Source organism: Loxodonta africana, chromosome 6 (assembly GCF_030014295.1).
Source record: "Loxodonta africana isolate mLoxAfr1 chromosome 6, mLoxAfr1.hap2, whole genome shotgun sequence".
NCBI classification, from domain to species: Eukaryota; Metazoa; Chordata; class Mammalia; order Proboscidea; family Elephantidae; genus Loxodonta; species Loxodonta africana.
Window position 1 is genome coordinate 28449027 of NC_087347.1, and position 13777 is coordinate 28462803.

Below are 13777 nucleotides of genomic sequence, written 5' to 3' on the forward strand. Positions count from 1 at the left end.
ATTCCGACTTATAGCGATCCCATAGGGCAGAGTAGAACTGCCTGTAGGGTTTCCAAAGCTGTAATCTTTCTCACACAGAATGGCTGGTGAGTTCGGTTAGCAGCTGAGAGCTTTACTGCTGTGCCATGAGGTCTCCGAATCTGTGAGTATTAGAGATTACATATGTAGAAAGTTTGGCCTGGTGCTTGTGAGGAATACTTGGGGAGGGAATAACACTGATTGACTGCCTACAGTGTACCAGGCCCTATAGAATTTACCATAAACTCAACAAGGTGGTCATTACCACACCCATTTCACAGACGATAAAACCAAGGCTTAGAGAAGGCAAGTGACAATTCAGTCATAAAGTATTGGCATAAAGATTTGAACCCATGTCTGTCTGATTCCAAAGACTGTACTTATCCAGAGAGGTGTAGACGGGTGGAGGCGGGAGCATGCTGAGATAGGGTCCTGAGAAGGTGGAAGTTCTTGTGAGATCAGAAAAGAGTGGCACAGGAGGGCGAAGGGTATGCAGAGCACGTGAGATCCCAGTGACATCTCATCTCACTGTGCCCTTTGCAGGGGAGGCAGCTAAGCTCAGAAAGGGACTTTCCTGAGGTCATTTGGCCTCTGGCCGGAAGAGCTAGTGTTAAAGAATGCTAGAACAGTCACAAAGAGGCTGACGAGGCTGGGCACAGTTTCTAGGATGCATTTAGGAAAACTGCAGTGTCTGGTCACAGGCTGCTGAGATAGGAGAGAATGGAGAAGAAGCAGGACCCCAGAGGGCGACACCTTCGACAAGGCAATGGTGGTGATGGGAAGCCTGAGGGCCAACATGGGGTCTTCCTCCCCGGCCCAGGGCTGTGAGAGCCCTGAAACAGCACTGAGGAGTGGGGTCACCTCACCTCACCTGACTCTGGAAGGGGTGGGCGTGTTCCTGGGCCCAACAGGAGAGAATGCGAAGGGCAGGCAGGAAAACTGAGGAAGAAGGCACAGAAAGAGAAGGATGTCTTGGTGTCTGGAGAGGCAGCTCATGCCCAGTGGACAACAGGATTTGGAGTCTGAGCCGCTTCTCAGTGAGGCCAGTCACTTGGCCCAGAATCCCCTCCCTCCTCGTGAAAGAGAAGTGGGCATTCTGCCTTCAACCTCTGCTGGTGCTGGTCCTGGGAAAGGATTCCATTTTGGATGAAGGCTGCAGAGGCATTGGAAAGGAAATATTGCCCCCTGGTGGCCCTGTGGCTGTGGTGCCGCGAAGGAGAGGCCAGAGGACGTGCAGCCACAGCCTTTTTTGTCCCAGTTGTGCAAACACTTTGAGCTCTTGCTATGTGTCAATGATGTCCAGGAGTGGAGATAGAGCAGTGGCTTTCCAGGCTCAATGTGATGAGTGTGGCTTTCTCTGCAGATACTTTGAGGATATAAGAATCCCAGGCTCACTCCAGTAGCAGCAGCAGTGGAGCCTAGAGGAGCAAAAGGACATGCCTGAGCTCCTAGCATGAGCCAGGCTCCTTGCTAGCCACCAGGGAGGCAGAGGTGAACCGGACCTAATCCGCATCCTCCCCACTCTAGGAAGAAGACAGATGGGAGACCAGATGACAAGGACGCAGCCATCACCATGGGGGAGGCACAGTGTAGGGGCATCTCCATTTCTCCCTGTAGAGGGATTTCTGAGCAATTCCCCTTCTCTCTTCACCCCACTCTCAGCCTTTTTGAAAATTTAAATCTGTGGTAAATATCGATGTAATAAGACATCTTCCATTTCAGCACTCTTCACATGTGCAATTCAGTGACACTAATCATGTTTTATCATGTTCACCCATCACCACAGCGCAGTGTCCCCTAAGTGGTGAGTCCCACTTTCCCCACCCTCCTGTCCGCCCCGGTAACAACTAATGAGCTTAGGTCTCTATATCCTTGCCTATTCTAGATATTCCATATAAGTAGAATTATAACAATATGTGTCCTTCCGTGACTACCATATTTTACTCAGCATCACGTGTTCATTATTTGTCCTTGTTGTAGCCTCTAGCTTCATTTCTCTTTATGGCTGAGTATCTCTAAGTCTTTTCATGTCAGGAGGCTGTCAGGAGGAGCAGCTTATCTGATTGGGGAGTTTGGAAGGACAAATCAAGCAAGGAGTCCAGCTCCTTCTACTTGCTGCCTTCCCCTACCCCTGCCCTGAGCCAGCATGTTCTCAGGATGTTTGCCTTCTAGTCCTGTCTCTGCCATGTGGTGAGGAGCCTGTCCTGTGCAGGGGGCCTGTGGCTGTTCAGCTCTGCTCATCTCTGGGATGGGAGGGTCTAATTTTGAGTGACATAAGGGTAAGTTCTCATGGCCACGAATCCAAAGCTACATTATCTGATCAGCTCCATCGCTAATGTTTTAGATTTTCATTTTCCTGGCTTTGACCAGCCTCTCCATTGGTTCTGAACTCAGGTGTGGAAGGAGCATGTTATTCATTGACCCTCTAAGGCTCTAGAGCAGTGATTCTAAATTGGGGGTGATTTTGTCCTCACCAGGGGACATTTGTCACAACTAGTTGTTGGGGGTGGGATGCTATTGGCATCTAGTGGATAAAAGCCAGGAATGCTACAAAACCTTCTAAAATACAAATGACAGCCCCTCAGAGCAAGAATTACCCAGCCCCAAATGTCAACAGTGTTGAGGCTGATAAACCCTGACTAAAACATACCGTGTTGTGAGAAATCAAAAGTTGTTGTTAGGGGCCATCAAGTCAGTTCCAACTCATAGCGACCCTATGTACAACAGAACGAAACACAGCCCAGTCCTGCGCCATCCTCACCATCGTTGTTATGCTCGAGCCCATTGTTGCGGCCACTGTGTCAGTCTATCTTGTTGAGGGTCTTCCTCTTTTTTGCTGACCCTCCACTTTACCCAGCATGATGTCCTTCTCCAGGGACTGGTCCCTCCTGATAACATGTCCAAAGTATGAAGTCTTGCCATCCTTGCTTCTAATGAGCATTCTGGTTGTACTTCTTCCAAGACAGATTTGTTTGTTCTTCTGGCAATCCATGGTATATTGAATATTCTTCACCAACACCATAATTCAAAGGAATCAATTCTTCTTCGGTTTTCCTTATTCATTGTCCAGCCTTCACACGCATGTGGGGCAATTGAAAACACCATGGCTTGGGTCAGGCACACCTTAGTCCTTAAAGTGACATCTTTGCTTCTTAACATTTTCAAGAAGTCTTTTGCAGCAGATTTACCTGATGCAATGAGTCATTTGATTTTTTTTTTAAATTGTGCTTTAAGTGAAACTTTACAAATCAAGTCAGTCTCTCATACCAAAATTTATGTACACCTTGCTATGTTGCTAGTTGCTCTCCCCCCTCCACCCTATATTCCGTGTCCATTCAGCCAGCTCCTGTCCCCCTCTGCCTTGTTATCTCCCCTCTAGACAGGAGCTGCCCACATAGTCTCATGTGTCTACTTGAGCCAAGAATCTCACACACCTCACCACTATCATTTCCTGTGTTACAGTCCAGTCCAATCCCTGTCTGAAGAGTTGGCTTTGGGAATGGTTCCAGTCTTGAGCGAACATGGTCTGGGGACCATGACCTCCGGAGTCCTTCTAGCCTCAGTCAGATCAGACCATTAAGTCTGGTCTTTCTATGAGAATTCAAGGTCTGCACCCCACTGGTCTCCTGCTGCATCAGGGATTCTCTGTTGTGTTTCCTGTCAGGCAGTCATTGGTTATAGCCGGGTTCATTTGGTTTCTTGACTGCTGCTTCCATGGGCATTGATTATGGGTCCAAGTAAAGTGAAATCCTTGGCAACTTCACTCTTTTCTCCGTTTATCATGATGTTACTTATCGGTCCAGTTGTGAGGATTTTTGTTTTCTTTACGTTGAGGTGTAATCCATACTGAAGGCTGTGGTCTTTGATCTTCATCAGTAAGTGCTTCAAGTATTCTTTATTTTCAGCAAGCAAGGTTGTGTCATCTGCATATCACAGGTTGTTAATGAGTCTTCATTCAATCCTGAATCCACCTTCTTGTTCACATAATCCAGCTTCTCGGATTATTTGCTCAGCATACAGATAGAAAAAGTATGGAGAAAGGATACAACCCTGATAACACACCTTCCATGACTTTAAACCATGAAATGTCCCCTTTTTCTATTCAAATGACTGCCTCTTGGTCTGTGTACAGGTTCCTCATGAGGACAAATAGGTGTTCTTGAATTTCTATTCTTCTCAATGTTATCCATAATTTGTTATGATCCACACAGTCGAATGCCTTTGCATAGTCAATAAAACCCAGGTAAACATCTTTCTGGTATTCTTTGCTCTCAGCCAGGATCCATCTGCCATCAGCAATGATAGCCCTTGTTCCATGTCCTCTTCTGGATTCGGCCTGAATTTCCGGCAGTTCCCTGTCGATATACCGCTGCAGCTGGTTTTGAGTGATCTTCAGCAAAATTTACTTGTGTGTGATATTAACGATAATTGTTCAATAATTTCTGCATTCTGTTGGATCACCTGTATTTGGAATGGGTACAAATATGGATATCTTCTAGTAGGTTGGCCAAGTCGCTGTCTTCTAAATTACTTGGCATAGATGAGTGAGCACCTCCAGCGCTGCATCTGTTTGTTGAAACATCTCAATTGTTATTCCTTCAATTCCTGGAGCCCTGTTTTTTGCCAATGTCTTCAGTGCAGCTTGGACCTCTTCCTTCAGTACCATCGGTTCCTGATCATATGCTACCTCCTGAAATGGTTGAACGTCAACCAGTTCTTTTTGGTACAGTGATTCTGTGCGTTCCTTCCTTTTTCTTTTGATGATTCTTGTGTCATTTAATATTTTCACCATAGAATCCTTCAAAATTACAACTCGAGGCTTGGCTTTTTTCTTCAGTTCTTTCAGCTTGAGAAATGCTGAGTTCTTCCCTTTTGGTTTTCTATCTCCAGGTCTTTGCATATGTCATCATAATACTTTACTTTGTTTTCTCATGCCACCCTTTGAAATCTTCTTTTCAGCTCTTTTACTTCATCATTTCTTCCTTTTGCTTCAGCTGCTGTGTGTTCAAGGGCAAATTTTAGAGACTCTTCTGACTTCCATTTTGGTCTTTTGTTTCTTTCCTGTCTTTTTAATGATCTTTTGTTCTCTTCATGCATGATGTCCTTGATGTCATCCCACAACTCATCTGTTCTTTGGTCATTAGCGTTCAGTGTGTCAAATCTATTCTTGAGATGGTCTCTAAATTCAGGTGGAATACACTCAAGGTCGTACTTTGGCTCTTGTGGACTTGTTTTAATTTTCTTTAGCTTCAACTTGAACGCGTATAAGAGCAATTGATGGTTTGTTCCACAGTCAGCCCCTGTCCTTGTTCTGACTGATGATGTTGAGCTTTTCCATTGTCTCTGTCCACAGATATAGTTGATTTGATTCCTGTGTATTCCATCTGGCGAGGTCCACATGTATTGTCACTGTTTATGCTGTTGAAAAAAGATATTTGCAATGAAGAAGTTGTTGGTCTTGCAAAATTCTATCATGTTGTCTTGGACATCGTTTCTATCTCCTAGGTCATATTTTCCAACTACCAATCCTTCTTCTATGTTTCCAAGTTTCGCATTCCAATCGCCAGTAATTATCAATGCATCTTGATTGCATGTTTGATCAATTTCAGACTGCAGAAATTGGTAAAAAGCTTTAGTTTCTTTATCTTTGACCTTAGCAGTTGATATGTAAATTTGAATAATAGTTGTATTAACTGGTCTTCCTTGTAGTTGTAGGAATATTATCTTATCACTGACAGCATTGTACTTTAGGATAGAGCTCGAAATGTTCTTTTTGATGATGAATGCAGTGCCATTTCTCTTCAAGTTGTCATTCCTGGCATAGTAGACCATATGATTGTCTGATTCAAAGTGGCCAATACTGGTCCCTTTCAGCTCACTAACGCCTAGGCTGTCAATGTTTATGGGTTTCATTTCATTTTTGATGACTTCCAGTTTTCCTAGGTTCATACTTCATACATTCTACATTCAGATTAAGTACAAATCAAAAGAGAAGTACTTAATTCAGCCTTGTAGGGGGAAGATCATGTGGAGTGGGGGGTTCAAAGAAGACTTTGGAAGGAGGTTGTATCTGATTTGAGTTTTGAAGTATAAGTTGGAGGTTGCAGTGGAGATGAAGATTGTCAAAGCGGGACAACGTATGTAGAGGCATGGCGGTGTGAGGGACCATAGTGCATCTGGATAAATATGTCATTTACAGGGGTTATAAGCAGGGAGATTAGGCTGTGGAGGTGGACGGGGGCCAAAGTATGAAGTATGTTTTTATAAAGTAAAGAAAAGCATAAAATACATTCAGAAAAGTGCACAGAACACTGATTAAATAAGCTCGATGAACTATCTATCACAAGCCAAACATCTATGTAGCCACCACTCTTACCAATGCTCCAGGAGCTGCCTCTAAGACCCCAGCCAATCACTACTCTCTTCTATCCAGTGACAACCACTAGCTAGATTTCAACCATTATAGTTTAGTTTTTAGACTTTATAAGACAACATCAAACAGAATGCGTTTTTGTATACATGTCTGGTTTCCTTCACTCAACATCCCTACTGCCATGGAGGTGGGGAGGGGGGAAGAGCATCTGTGGTAGTTTCCCTACCATTTGAAAGCTACCTTTTTCCTGATTCAGCATTTGCTTAGTGATGTAACTCTTTAACTGGTTTCCAAAGTTCTGAGACCATTGATTCTACCCATTTCTGCTTGGAGTTTCCTGGTTTTGATATGGGGGATGGGAGTGTGCGGCCTCTTATGCCACCATCTTGCCTCTCCTCCCATTGATTGATTTTTTTAATTTTGAACCAGCCTTGTGTTGCTGAGATAAATCCCACTTAGTCATGGTGTATAAACCTTTTTATATGTTGCTGGATATAGCTTGCTAGTATTTTATTGAGGATTTTTTTCATCTGTGTTTATAAGGAATATTTGTCTGGAGTTTTCTTGTGATGTCTTTGTCTGGTTTTGGTATCAGGGTAGTACTGGATTCATAGAAGGAGTTTTTTTTTTTTTTTTTGGAAGAGTTTGTGAAGGATTTGTGTTTTTCCTTAAAAGTTTGGTAGAATCATAGTTGTGAGGTTGTTGGTTTCCAAGGTTACTGTAGAGCTGGGGCGAGAGTGATAATAAAATGCCACAAAGCTCACTGTACTTACCAAGATTCAGCTGTTTTTCTAAAATAAATATTCCTCAAATTACTGCAAACCTTTAGTTGATTTTCACAATTCTGAAAAAGTCAATTTTGACAGTATTTGCCAGTGTTCTCGTTGCTGTCATGGAGGAACAGGTTTTTGGCGGTCCTTACTCTGCTTCTCAGGACTCTTTTCTGACAACAGCTGTTCCCCAGGTCCCATGTGATTGTCAAAGGATCTGCTCAGTCTCTCATTCAACCCCTCTAGAAATGGAAAATTCCCTCAGGGAAAAATGGGTCCAATCATGGGGCACTGACCTCCTCAGGTCTCTGTCCTCTTCTGAATCCTGTTCCAGTAATTATTCATTTTCCTGTTATCTGGCTGTGCCTCCAAGAAGAGATTTTTAAAAATACTTTGTACAGCTTTTTTGGTTATCGTTATTGTCCGTGTTAGAGTGATTGCATCGACTGCCGCAGTTCTTCACCGCTGCTCTATCCATACCCTTGGCTTTGTGACTTTTATAGTTTATCACTGAAGAGGCAAATCTGTTTCCTATTTCATGTTTGAGATTATTCATGTGACTTGTTTTTGGCCAGTGGAATGTTAACAGATTTGATACAAGCAGAAGTTTGAAAAAACATCTGTGCATTTCCAGTTCATGTTTTAGAGCCCTGTCCCTGCTGTGAGAACAAGCCAGGCTAGCCTGCTGAAGGGATGTGAGAAGCAGGTGGAGGAGAGCTGATTCATTTCAGCTGAGGCTATCTAGCCTTGACCAGTTCCTGGCCGGCTGTCTCCCATATATGTGAGAGAACCTAGTCAAGATCAGCAGAATTGCCTGCTTGCTCCCTAGCTGGATCATGTATACATGAATGAGCCCAGCCAATTCCAGAGGAACCACCCAGCCCACTCTAGACTTGTGTGCAATAATAAATGGTCATGGTTTTACACCATTGATTTTTTGGGGTAGTTTGTTATGCAGCATTACTGTGGCAGTAGATAGCTGATGTATCCTCAGTGAGTTACTCTATTACCTAATTTTTCACTGTCACAAGTGAAAGTCTCTTGCTGTTTGAATATTTCTTATAAGATTTTTAGAAACAGCTTGTTCATTTCTAGAAAAATAATACTTGTCAGATTTTTGTGGAGATCATGCCAAATTTACAAACCAGCTTAGAAGAATTGACATTTTTTGAATTGAATGTTCCTACCTAAGAACCAAAACCAAAACCAAACCTGTTGCCATTGAGTCGAATCCAACTTATAGTGACCCTAGAGGGCGGAGTAGAATTGCCCCATAGGGTTTCCAAGGCTGTCATCTTCACAGAAGCAGATTGCCACATCTTCCTCCTGCAGAGTGGCTGATGGGTTAGATCCACTTACCTTTCAGTTAGCAGCAGAGTGCTTAACCACTGTGCCACCAGGGCTCCTTTACCTAAGAACAGTATCTATTTCTCCATTTGTATGTCTTTTAAATATGCCCTTTATCAGCTTAAGTGCTACGGCTGCAAACCAAAGGGTCGGCAGTTCAAATCCACCAGGCGCTCCTTGGAAACTCTAGGGGGCAGTTCTATTCTGTCCTATAGGGTCGCTATGAGTCAGAATTGACTCGATGGCACTGTTTTTTTTTTTTTTCTTATCAGGTTAGGGGAGTTCCGTTCTATTCCTAGTTGGCTGAGGGTGTTCATCAGGAATGGATGTTGTATTGGTCAAATGCTTTTTCTGTATTTATTAAGATGATTATGTAATTTTTCTTTTATAGTTTGTTAATAGGGTGAATTACATTGTATGATTTTCTAATGTTAAACCAATATTGCATTCCTGGTATAAACTCCAATTAGTAATGACATATTCTTTTTTATATGTTGTTGCATTCGATTTGCTAGAATTTTTTATAATTTTTGCATCTATGTTCCTGAGTGACATTGGTCTATAGTTTTCTTGTAATGTCTTGATATCAGAGTAATGTTGGCCTCCTAGAACGAATTGGGAAGTGTTCCTTCCTTTCAGTTCTTCTGGTGGAGTTTACCAGTGAAGCCATCTAGACCCTTTTTTTTTTTTTTTTTTTTGGGTGAGAAGGCTTTTAACTATAAATTCAATTCTTTTAATAGATGTAGAGTTAACAGGTTATCAGTTTCTCCTTGAACGATCTTTGATAGTTTGTGCCTTTCAAACAATTTGTCCATTACATCTATATTGTTGAATTTATTGGCACTAAGCTGTTCATAACATTCTCTTATTTTCCTTTCAATATCTATAGAAAGTGGAGTGATGTCACCTGTTTTGTTAGTGATATTGGTAGCTCGTGTCTTTTTTGTTTTTTTTTTCTCCGTCATTGAGCTAGTTGTTGTTGTTAGGTGCCGTTGAGTTGGTTCTGAGTCATATCAACCCCATAGGACACAGTAGAACTGCCCCTTAGGGCTTCTAAGGAGCAGCTGGTGGATTCGAACTGCTGACCTTTTGGTTAGCAGCCATAGCTCTTAACCACTGCGCCACCAGGCCTCCCACTGGGCTGGAGGTTTCTAAATTTTAGTGATATTCTGAACCAGTTTTTGGTTTCATTGGTTTTTCTCTATTGTTTTTCTTATTTATATTTCATTGGATCTGCTCTGATCTTTCTTATTTACTTTATTCTGCTTACACATTGGGTTGGATTTACTCTTCTAATTTCTTAAGGTGGAAAATGAGGTCATGACTTCGAGACTTGTCTTTTTTTTTTTTTTTTTTAACTAATACAAGCATTTAGCACTATATATTTCCCCCTAAATACAGCTTTAGTGACATCCCACAAATTTTCATATATTGCATTTTCATTTTCACTCACCTGAAAATGCTTTCCAGGTTTTTTTTTTTTTTTTTTTGATTTATTCTTTGACTCATGAATTAGACATGTGTTATTTAGTTTCTAAATATTTGGAGATTTTCTAGTGATTTTCTATTTTTGGTTTCTAATTTTATTTCATTGTAGACAGAAAAAAAAACTTTGCTTTTCTTGAATTCTTTTAAGTTTATTGAGATTTATTCTTATTGTTCCAAATATGGTCTACCTTAATAAATAATTCTGTGTGCAATTTGTCACATTAATGGGGCAAATCAAAACCGTGTGCCACCCGATGTGATGCAATGAGAAGACTGATGTCCCTACCAAAGATGCATAACTAAAGTTTATCATGAGGAAAATTGAGACAAATTTATCTTGAAGAATATGAAATAGCTACCCTATAATCTTCAAAGGAGTCAAGGTCATAGGCAAAAAATTATTGCCGACTGAAGGAAACTAAAGGGACATGACATTTAAATCCATTGTTAAGTTCTGTACTGAGAAATCTTACAATAAAGAACATTATTGGGGCAACTAAACTTGAATGGGATCTGAAGATGAAGATGATGAAAACTTGGATGGTTGTAGTGGGCTGTGTTGGCGAATGTCCTTGTTAATGGCAGTACCTACTAAAGTGTTCAGGATTGGTGGGCATCTTTTTGGCAGTTCCCTCTCCAGTAGTTCAGGGGAAAAAAGTTTACTTTGTGGCAACTTGTCTGTAATATGTGATTGTTTCTGAAATTTAAATATTACTACACATGTGAAGAACCAGGAAAAGATGACCTATAGTCAAGAGAAAAAAAAAAAACAATCAATAGAAACAGGCCCACAGACAATCCAGGGGTTGGAATTAGCAGACAAGGATTTTAAAATAAGTTTGATAATGCCCCCTCCCACCAACTTGCCAAAATCGATCAAAAATAGCAACTCCCAAATCCAGAAGTTAGTGAACCCCAATTGGGATAAATATAGAGAAGGACACACCCAGATATTTGATAGTCAAACTACTGAAAACCAAAATAAAAAAATATTAAAAATTGCCAAGTAAAAATACACATTATATATATATATATTTAGAACAATTATAGATGCCTTTTCATCAGAAAATTTGAAGGTCAGAAAGTAATGGAATGACATCTTTAAATTGCTGAAAAAAATATTATCAACCTTGGATTAGTATCCAATGAAAATAGCTTTCAGCAATGAAGGCAAATGAAGGCATATTCAGTTAAATAAACCCCAAAAAACCCGTTGCCATCGTGTTGATTACAATTCATAGTGGCCCTATACCCTCCTGCCCAGTGCTGTTGAGTCGATTCTGACTCACAGTGGCCCTAAAGGACAGAATAAACTGCCCCATGGGGTTTCCAAGGAGTGGCTGGTGGATTTGAACTGCCGACCATTTGGTTAGCAGCCAAGTTCGTAACCACTTTGCCACCAAGGCTCCAAAAAACAAAAACAAAAACCTGTTGCTGCTGAGTCAATTCCGATTCATAGCAACCAGGGGTCCAGTTAAACCAAAGCTGAGGGAATTTGTCACCATCATACCTATACTCCAGGAAATGCTGAAGAAAGTTCTTCAAGCTGAAGGGAAATGCTGCCAGAAAGAAATTCGTATTTACAGGAAGGAATGAAGAATATGCCATACGGTAAACACATGGATAAATATAAAGTACTCTATTATTTGATTAAATTGTTTAAATGTTAATTAACTATTGAATGTAAAAATAATACCAATGTATTATGGAGGTTATCATTCATGTAGAAGTAGAGTGTCTGACAGTGATAATACAAAAGATGGATTGGAGGTAAATGGGATTATATGGTTTTGAGATCCTCACAGTATATATGAATGGTATAATATTATTTCAAGATCAAGTGTGACTAGGTAAGGATGCATATTATAACCCCTAAAGCAATTATTTAAAGAAATGACAAAGATATATAGTTAAAAAGCCAATAGAGAAGACACAATACTAATAAGCACTCAATTCATTTAAGATAGGAAAGGAAAAACAAACAAATGAAGAACAGAGGAAATGGGAAGAAAACAAGTAGCCAATGGTAGAATTAAACCAAAGCATATTACTAATTTGATTAAATAAAAATGGGCTAAATACTCCAATTAAAAGGCAGAGTTTGTCAGACTGGATACAAAAAGCAAGACCCAAGTAAACGCTGTTTACAAGAGATGGACTTTAAATATAAAGACACTAGCAGGTTAAAAGTAAAAGGGTAGAAAAAGATATTTCAGGCAAACACAAAACCTAAGAAAGCTGGTGTGGCCATATTAATATCTAACAAAGTAGATTTTAAGACCAGGAGTTAAAGGTGATAATGGGTCATGAAGAGACAGATGATAAAGGGATCAATTCATTAAGAATATGTATCAATCCTAAATATGTACATAACTAAAAACTGCTTCAAATATGTGAAGTAAACATTGATAGAACTAAAGAGAGAAATAGACAAATAATCATAGCTGGAAGTTTTAACATGTATCTCCCAGCAAAGCAACAGTACTTTTTCCGCTGCAGTCATTGAATCAGCCATTTATGCAAGTCCTAGTTTCTTTTAGCATAGAATGGTATTCAGAAACCAAGGTAGGTGCTCCTTGCTATGGGAGTGTTGCTACTTCCATGTCTTCCCAGTGGGGGTAGGGAATATATGTATACATATTCAAACAAACATTATATATATATATATGGGCATATATATATCTGCAAGTGAAATTTTGCTGAAGATAATTCAAAAGCGGTTGCAGCAGTACATTGACAAGGAACTAGCAGAAATTCAAGCTGGATTCAGAAGATGTGGAATGAGGGATATCATTGCTGATGTCAGATGGATCTTGGCTGAAAGCAGAGAATACCAGAAAAATGTTTACCTTTGATTTAGTGACTATGCAAAGGCATTTGACTGTGTGGATCGTAAGAAATTATGGGTAACATTGAGAAGAATGAGTATTCCAGATTTAATTGTGCTCACGTGGAACCTGTCCATCTACCAAGAGGCAGTTGTTTACACAGAACGAGGCAATACTGTGTAGTTTAAAATCAGAAAATGTGTGTGTCAGGGTGGTATCTTTTCACTGTATTTATAGAATCTGTATGCTGAGTAAACCGAGAAACTGGACTACATGAAGAAGAACGGGGCATCGGATTGGATGAAGACTCATTAACAACCTGCATTATGCAGATGACACTGCCTTGCTTGCTGAAAGTGAAGAAGACTTGAAGCACTTACTGATCAAAGACCACAGCCTTCAGTATGGATTACACCTCAGCAATAAAGAGAAAAAAAATCCTCACAACTGGACCAATAAGCAACATCATGATAAATGGAGAAAATATTGACGTTGTCAAGGATTTCATTTTACTTGTATCCACAATCAAGGCCCATGGAAGCAACAGTCAAGAAATCAAATGATATATTGCATTTAGACTTTAAAGTGTTAAAAAGCAAAGATGTCACTTTGAGGACTAAAGTGTCCCTGACCCAAGCCATGGCATTTTCAATTGCCTTATACGCATGTGGAAACTGGACAATGAATAATTAAGACCTAAGAAGAGTTGATGCCTTTGTGTTACAGTGTTGGTGAAGAATATTGAATATACCACGGATGGCCAGAAGAACAAAGAAATATGTCTTAGAAGATGTACAGCCAGAATGCTGCTTAGAAGGGAGGATGGTGAGACTTCATCTCATGTACTTTGGACATGTTATCAGAAGGGGACCAGTCCCTGGAGAAGGATATCATGCTTGGTAAAGTAGAGGATCAGAGAAAAAGAGGAAGACCCTCAATGAGATGGATGGACG